Below are 9,055 nucleotides of genomic sequence, written 5' to 3'. Positions count from 1 at the left end.
ATCCCATTTGTGGAGTTAGTGATTCCTTGATTTCTTAATTTTTTAAAGGTAGCAGAGAAAAATATATTAGAGCTAACTGTACAAACTTTGTTCAGGGGTGGGGGAGGGTTGATTGAAGTCCTTTATGTTATTGATTTTTCTAACAATATAAAAGAATAACCCCTACGTTGCTGTAAAATGCATTATTATTGGACGGATATAGAAATATTTAACGCCAGGTGCATATTTGAGTCATATAACTGCATATTCTATAACACTGCACAGATCTAGATATATTTTTGAGTGGGGTTGGGATGGGATGGGGGTTCCAAGAGATAACTTTTTTGCCAATGGCTAGGGACTTGGGCACTTTTACTATGTGAATTGTGAATTAAATAAATGAAAATTTCTCGGGGGGGGGGGGGGAGTTAAGGGGGGGGGGGGTTAGATCTACACATGAACAATACCTTACCCCCTCTTCCATGAACAATCAACATTATGACTTTTGTATTACACTTTTAATTTTTAAACTTAATAGAATTTACATTGAAACACATGCATATGCAGAATTATAAAGGGGTTACTCATTTTGCTTAGAGGGAGAGGGCGGGGTAGGGGTAACGTATATATTCATTCAGAGAAAAAACTTCAATTGCCTGTTTTTCATTGGCGAGAAAGAAAAATAGATGTGTAAGTCCTGCCAGAAGCCGATCTGAGGTCATTTTTGGTTTCCATAAATATTTGAAATTTTAATAATTCTGAACTTTCCTATGTGAGGGGATGAAAACTCTCCTCCAACTTTTACATCTTTTATACATGCACACCAAATAAGCTGTCGTAAGTAAATGTCATTCCCCTTCTACTTCTCGAACAAAATTATCCATGTAAAAACAATTATTCTTGGTCTATTTCTTTATTAATCTAATGCTCTTCTTTTCTCTCGAAAAACACCGTCTTCCTGTTATGAAAGTTCAGGTTTTCTTTTTATCATTTTTTATCTTTAATATTACAAGGATAAGTGAGTAGGTGAATTGTAACTAATAAGAATATCATTTATGTACATCCCAAAACCAAGCAGGTACAAGTTGAAATAAAAATGATTTTTCAGTGAGTTCAACATGCAATCAGAATGATTGAAACATTGAAATGGAAGAGTTATATCTACAATGTGACAAACGAAAGAATTTTTTATCTTAATAATCATTTTATTTTTTTTAGATTTGCATTTATGTTGTGCACAAATTGAATACAACAGTATTTTGTTTAATTTGAAATGAGTAACTAACACCCTCACCTCTGAGTAAACTTGGACCCCTAATTTACTCAACCTGATCATAAAAGTGCTCGTTCTCTCTCTCCCTCTCTCTCTCTCTCTCTCTCTCTCTCTCTCTCTCTCTCTCTCTCTCTCTCTCTCTCTCTCTCTGAATATTTATAGGAATTATACACCAGATTACTATAATTCTGCTGCATTTAGTGTGAAATGATACCATGTAATATTGATATTGGGATGAGCAACTTGTCAACATGTACTATTAAAAAATGTAGGTTTATAATTCACCTATTCTTTAATAATCATTTAAAAACACAAAACCATTCATATATGAATTTTTCTTTGTAATTGAACTGTCTTATATAAAACAATTACAAATTATAATACTTATATGTTATTTAGAGTACTTACATTTTCCTCAAGCCTTTTTAAAAATCAGTGTGACACTTTTAATATTACTCTGCAACAAACAAATATGATTATGGCGAGTTGTACAAATGTGCATGCATACATGCATAGACCTACATGTCAACAGTAATCTGTTTAACATTTTGTTAAAGGTTTATTCTGCATGGATAAGTAAATAACCAACACTGTATAGTTAACTATTATTTGAAAGTTACAAATACACACTCATAACAAATTAAATACACCAAGTCCATATAGGATCCTCATTTAGAGAAAATTAGATGAAGTGACATGCAGATATTCGTTTATTAGTTGTTCTTTTTTATGACTAATAATACAAAAACATAAATGTGAATCAAGATGACAAGATTTCAAATTAAAGTGTTATGATTAAGAGGTTCTAAATGATATAAACAGCTAGTAATAAGATTAGTGTGAAACAGCATCTTATATCAATTAGATGAAAATAATGTGTACAGAAAAATAAATTAAGTAACCGGCAAAGAAGAATTTTCAACACAGCAGGTACATGGTATTGCATAACTCTTTGTGAACGGGTCAACTAATTTTCAGGAAATTAAATCAGCTGTATTTAATCCTTTAGCCAGTACTGTACTGATTTTCAGAAAAACAAATCCACTTTTTTCACACAGTCTCATTTTGTTTGCTTACAGATTTAAAAAAAAAAGTTGTATTAAGGTTAATATTTTCGGTAAAAATTTTATGACTTGATTCGATCGTATCAATTAGTTCCTGATGAAAAAGATGAACAATTTAAAGCTGCTAGGTCCGATTTTATATCAAATTTTGTGCACGCTTAAACCGATGGTTATACTGAGTATATTTATAATAATCGACATTATAATAGTTTTCCCAGTCAATTTAGCCGTATGTTATTAAAAAATTATTAATCAAATTTGTTAACAAAGCAAACGACGTAAAAGGGTAATGCATTATTTCGCCTCATGTTAAAATTCACCCTAACGTCGAGACGGCTATGGTTGTATTCGAACTTTGATATCGATATTAATAAAGATCGTAATGTTCAGGCAAATTACAAATACATTCGTGTACGTTTTGTTCGCTAATATTTCTGAAGTTTGCTCTGTGTACAATCGATGCATAGCGTGCGGGTTGATAAACCCCATTCATTCGAATGACAAAACCAAGCGGTTCCCTTTTCTGAACATACCGATGATGTACGAGGGTTGTTCGGAAATTATTGAGACATTTTCTCTTATTCTTTTAGTAAAAAAGATAAACTCTTGAAATTTCACCAAAAGGTAAATCAGGATGGAGATTATCAATGTGAAAAGTTTCTTTTTCATGGCATGAATAGATCATTCCTGGTAAGCTGGCCAATGTGCCTTCGTCCAGTGACCCGGTGCAACCGCAAACTTTTCGCAACGTCATTTTAACGCTTCTTATTGCTCATGTGTTTTAAACACCTTACAAACGAACGGAAATAAGAATTATTCTTTATTTCTCATCTTTTGTTTTCATTTCAAGATGTCATCATTCACATTTTCTCTCATTCTTGGTTTTTTTTTAAAGGAAAAATCGAATTATTTTTACCCGAAAGTCTAATTTCTGTGAATGTCTCATGCAGTCATTTTTTATATATTTTAGAACTGTTGACAACAGTTAGCGTGTCGAAAGTACTTAATAATTTATAACTTTGGCCTAATTCTAGTTGAACAATCAGTGAAAAAAATATGATGAATTGAAGCTCTATAACTTGTCTTGTCATCGTATAGTTTTTTTAAAGCAATTGCGTGGCCTTAAAAGGTCTTCTTCTGAGATTTCCACCAGTTTGACGGTTTTCAATGCGCCGCCTTGACGTCAAAATTCAATGTAAAGTCGTTGTCAGATTTCTATTGTTTGGTAAATATACGTGTACTATATCCGTATTTCAACTCGAACATCAGTCAAACTTAATCAAAAGTTAGTCGCAAAGAATAGCAAAATGAACATATTTAATTGATTTCTTTTATCATTAACTGTAAATCTACGTACACTTATAAAGTAGATGTTTAAGTTTGTCACAGATTTTCGAGCGGAATTAACTAAAATTTATATTTACTCTAAGACAAAGACTAAGACAATATTTTTACATTGTTTTTACATATTTAATATAGTTTGAATTGATACACATTGAAAGTAATTGTCCTAGTATGGGAACTGGTAAGGTCCTCCACTGTTGTCTATTGCCACTTGGTCTTGACAAGAATAGACTGGTGAGGTCCTCCAATAGACAATGTTCTCTACTGACCACTTGGTCTACACAAGACGTCACCAATACTCGGCCACCATCGATGAAAGTGGTTTACACAAAAGATGGAACAAGGGACCTGCGCCAACATTGTGTAAGTACACAAACACATTAAGTACATAACAAAAGCAACTGTGGCTTTTACACCAATACGCACCATACTTTACTTACAGGCTATACGGTCATGAATGACACACTTAGCATAGACGCTTATTACACACAAAATACTGATACACAGTCTTACAGAAGACTTACTATAAAGCATGTTAGCTTTTACACTCACAAAATACTTACTCAATTACTTAAATGCAGTGTTGCATAATACTACTCATGACTACAAAAGGAATATGACTATAATAGTCCGCCATACTTATAATAGATTCAAACACGTGTATCTAAACATAGACATTTAAATTCAAACGTAACAAATAAGCATAAAAACGATTGGAATACCATGACTGGGTGTTTTAGAACAGTAATGAACAAAATGACGATAAAATTGACAATTAATAAACCTCACCTCAGAAAAAGCCAGTACTAGGTTCACTTCAGAGTTAGCACACAGCTATTTCAATTAACAAAATACATAGTGACTGGATGGTATGCACGAGAGAAGTATAAGTGCGTCCTTCCCTCTGGACTGCCGCGTCCAAACTGATACTGCACGGACTGGCGGGTTTAAGGCTCGGTGAACTGAGGTTCAATATGGGTATTTACAAACGTAAGACTAAAACACTAAGGGGCTCACCACGGGATATGTGGTTAAGTTAAAATACGAAACTAAATATATACAATGATGAATTTTAATGTGACAAAGTTGTTAAATCTCCGAGTTCATGGCTGCGCCGGGTACTGCGACCACCGACTTGTTTATCTACCGTCGTAAAAAAAATATTAAATATTCTTTTAATATTACTTTTTTTAATTATTAGCTGGCGTTTCTTTCGTGTCGATGCCAATTTTCACAAAAATTCGTCAATTAGAAAAGAAAATATTCGAGTTGTCTCAATAATTTCCGAACAACCCTCGTGTTTTGGTTTTTTTTTTACCCAAAAATGAATCATTTTTATTTACATCGAAAATTTCTTACTTTGAAATAAGACGATTTTGCTGGTGTAAATATGAGAAAGCCCATAACTTTCAAGAAGATAAATGGTTTGTTTGGAAAATTATTTGATACTATATTATTGTCCGCTTTGACGGACTGGGTATAAATCCACATGTAAGCATTGTATAAATTTAAAGAAATTTTAAGTTGTATTTAATTTATTGATACAAATATGATGATTTATTTTTTAGTGTTTTATTTTTCTCATGAAATATTAAATCAACCGAATCTTTTGCTAAAACTCTTGTTTATGCTAATTTTACATATATGGAAACACAAAAGCATGGCATTTATTACGACATCATATCACTGTATCCCTTCTTCAGCATATCAAATTGATGGGTAGCTTTATCTATACTTCATTTTGTTAAAAATGTCACCAGGATATGAACTTGGTTGGTCACGTGATCAAATCCTTTGACGCCCAAATTGCTTCTCACGAAGATCACGTAGCAAGTTCATATCCCAGTGACCTTTTTAACAATGTTGTTTATTACTTATATTTACATTTGAAAAAGACAGTTTGTTCAAAATTGTTAAAATAACCGAGATTTTATGTTTAACAATGATCCACGCGACACGCGACAAGGGATAAGCGCGTACTATGCTTATTGTGACGTCATGAAACTGACATAGACAACTGAACGGCTTCGCTAATCTATAGGAAACATATTTGCAAATGTAAATATATTTTTTTCACATAGGAATGGTACAAATTTTAAAAATACTTTAGGAAAAAATTTTTCCAGTGTGTGCTTGAAATGATTTTTTTCTACTTTTGTTCGGGTATTTGAGAAAATGATAACTAGTAATAAAAGAAAAAATAATAACAAAATTACGATTTAAAAAATATTTTTAATGAAATTTTGATGATTATTATAATATTAATAAAAACAATGATCATACTAATACTAATAAAATTACTTTGTAAAATATAAAAATAAATTTACTATGCAAAATGTAACTCTAAATTGTACATCAGATACAACAGTTGATATCTTAAGTTAAAAGTAATTTTCAATTTTTATCTAATATTTTTTTTCTAAATTTTAATTAAAGAGGCTTATAGTCAGCAAATTAAACTTCAAATATACCTTAAACTTTCAGATATGATTTGTTTTTAATAAACTATTATAAACTAAGAACAAATTCATATTTTGGGTATTTATATGATTTTATGTAAATCTTTTCTTCTGAAGGATAGCTAAATGCACTTAATAAATGGCCACAACAATCGAACCCTCTTTTTGCAATTTTTTAAACAGACTACTACTTTAAACACAAATTAAAATATATCTATTACAATATACAAAATTTAAAGGAAATTTAATTCAAATGTTTAACACTGTTACCTGATAACTGACAGCTGTAATTTTACAAGTTGACTGTGATTTTACAAGTGATCTTATAAATTATATTTCATAAAATTTAGTTGAAATATGGGCTTCAATTTATTGTACATGTATCTTACACACCAAAAATCGCTTTCCAGTCCCAGACTCGAACGTTTGTTACAGCTCAAATGTTAAAATATAGGCTTCCAAACCACTTACGTTCACTACTTTGAGCTCTCGTACGTCCTGTTCTAATTCGTTAATTTATCTCGGCTTATTTCTCAACTACTTGTATGCGGAAACTTCAACTGAAGTCTAGAACCTACACTCAGCAGATGTACAGAATCTCTGGCTACTAGTTTAACAGACTAACATTTAGAATTCGTCAAAAATATCAAACTGTAGGACAAATTCAGAAACGTTCCATACTCTTGACAAGCAGCTACAACTCTACCATTGACCAAACCGGTGATGCTTAAATATCCGTTATACGAGCACTCTCGAAAAAAAAAACCCAAGAGGCCCATCGGCCACATCGCTCACCTGAGGAACAATAGGTATGATTAAATCAGCTTAATGGAGTCATAATACAAACTATCTTGACAATGCGCAATAATACATGTAGATCCTGTAAAAATAAAATCCATTTTTCACCCTGGATATTCTTATGTTTATAATCATTAGTCACTTTTCGAACAGGATGATTTTATAGTCATATCACATGTTGAGTATTGCAGTTCTCAAAAAGATCCTTAACAATTGTTTATATATGAGATATAAACCTACATCAAACTCTGAACCTTCTTGTGCCGCCGAAGAATTGTCCTGGGGCCAAAGTCTTAACAATTATAAAGAATCATCTGGGTGATTAGTTTCTAAGAAGAAGATTTTTAAAGATTTACTCTATATGTTCCTTTGTTAATTTTCGACCTCCAATTGTGGCCCCACCCTACCCCCAGGGATCATGGTTTTCACAACTTTGAATCTACACTACCTGAGGATGCTTCCACACAAGTTTCAGCTTTCCTACTAATCAGCTTCTGAGAAGAAGATTTTCAAAGATTTACTCTATACATTCCTTTGTTAATTTTCGACCCCAATGGTGGCCCCACCCTACCCCTGGGGGTCATGATTTTCACAACTTTGAATCTACACTACCTGAGGTTGCTTCCACACAAGTTTCAGCTTTCCCGGCTGATGAGTTTTTGAGAAGAGGATTTTTAAAGATCTACTCTACACATTCCTTTGTTTAACTTTAACCCCAATTGTGGCCCCACCCTACCCCCAGGGGTCATGATTTTCACAACTTTAAATCTACATTACCTGAGAATGCTTCCACACAAGTTTCAGCTTTCCTGGCTTAATGGTTCTTGAGAAGAAGATTTTTGAAAATTTCTCAAACATTTTTATCAATTTCTAATTATCTCCCCTTGAAAAAGGGTGTGGCCCTTAATTTTCACAACTTTGAATCTACATTACCTGAGAATGCTTCCACACAAGTTTCAGCTTTCCTGGCTTAATGGTTCTTGAGAAGAAGATTTTTGAAAATTTCTCAAACATTTTTATTAATTTCTAATTATCTCCCCTTGAAAAAAGGTGTGGCCCTTAGTTTTCACAACTTTGAATCCCCTTTGCCTAAGGATGATTTGTGCCAAGTGTGGTTGAAATTGGCCTACCAGTTCTTGAGAGGATGATGAAAATGTGAAAAGTTTACGGACAGACGGACGACAGACAAAATGTGACGAGAAAAGCTCACTTGAGCTTTCAGCTCAGGTGATCTAAAAACTATGCAACATTACATAAAACAAAATAACAACTTCTTACATTGCTACATATAAAAATTCTATAAACGGAATTTGTCTTCATAATGATATTCGTTATAGTTAATTGACAACAGATTGAATTTGAAAAAATATATATTATGGAAAAAAACTCCTTACTGCATATTAACGAATAAAAGTCGTAAATCTAACTACGTCTCACTGATATCACTTTTATTTACTTGTTTAGGTTATACAAGATCAGTTCATATCAAGTTCTCTATAAAGGGTAAGTTTTGAATTTGTTTGTTTCTTTGGTTAAATAATCATTATGTATTTTCAAATATGCTGCTATTCTACGCATTGTCTTCATAAACATTTATGAATTCTTTGCAAAGTCAGGAATAAAAGACAAATGATGAACATGACTTTGTTGTAAAGCCCTATCCAATTTCCTGATTCTAGTGTTGACAGAAATTGATGCAAACAATCTAATCTTAAAGGAAATTACTAGTGTATATAAAGTATCAGACTGATTATAAACATAGTAGAACTTGCTTAATGATACTGCAGCAGGTTTCACTTCTTGAGTCGAGTATTATGAATTTTGTGCAGAGCCTGAATTAAAAGACAAATGATAAACATAACTTTGTTGTAAAGCCCTTTCCAATTTCTTGATTCTCGTGTTGACAGAAATTAATTCAAACAATCAAATCGTAAAGAACGAAATTTACTAGTGTATATAAAGTATCAGACTGATTATCAACATAGTAGAACTTGCTTTATGATACTGCAGCAGGGTTCACTTCTTGATGAGACTATAAGTTGACTGTGATTTCACAAGTGATCTTATAAAGTTTATTTCATAAAATTTAGTTGAAAGCTGGGCTTGAATATATTGTATCTTACACACCAAAAATCGCT

Source organism: Crassostrea angulata, chromosome 9 (assembly GCF_025612915.1).
Source record: "Crassostrea angulata isolate pt1a10 chromosome 9, ASM2561291v2, whole genome shotgun sequence".
In the NCBI taxonomy this organism is placed as follows: domain Eukaryota; kingdom Metazoa; phylum Mollusca; class Bivalvia; order Ostreida; family Ostreidae; genus Magallana; species Magallana angulata.
This window is presented reverse-complemented; position numbering follows the sequence as displayed.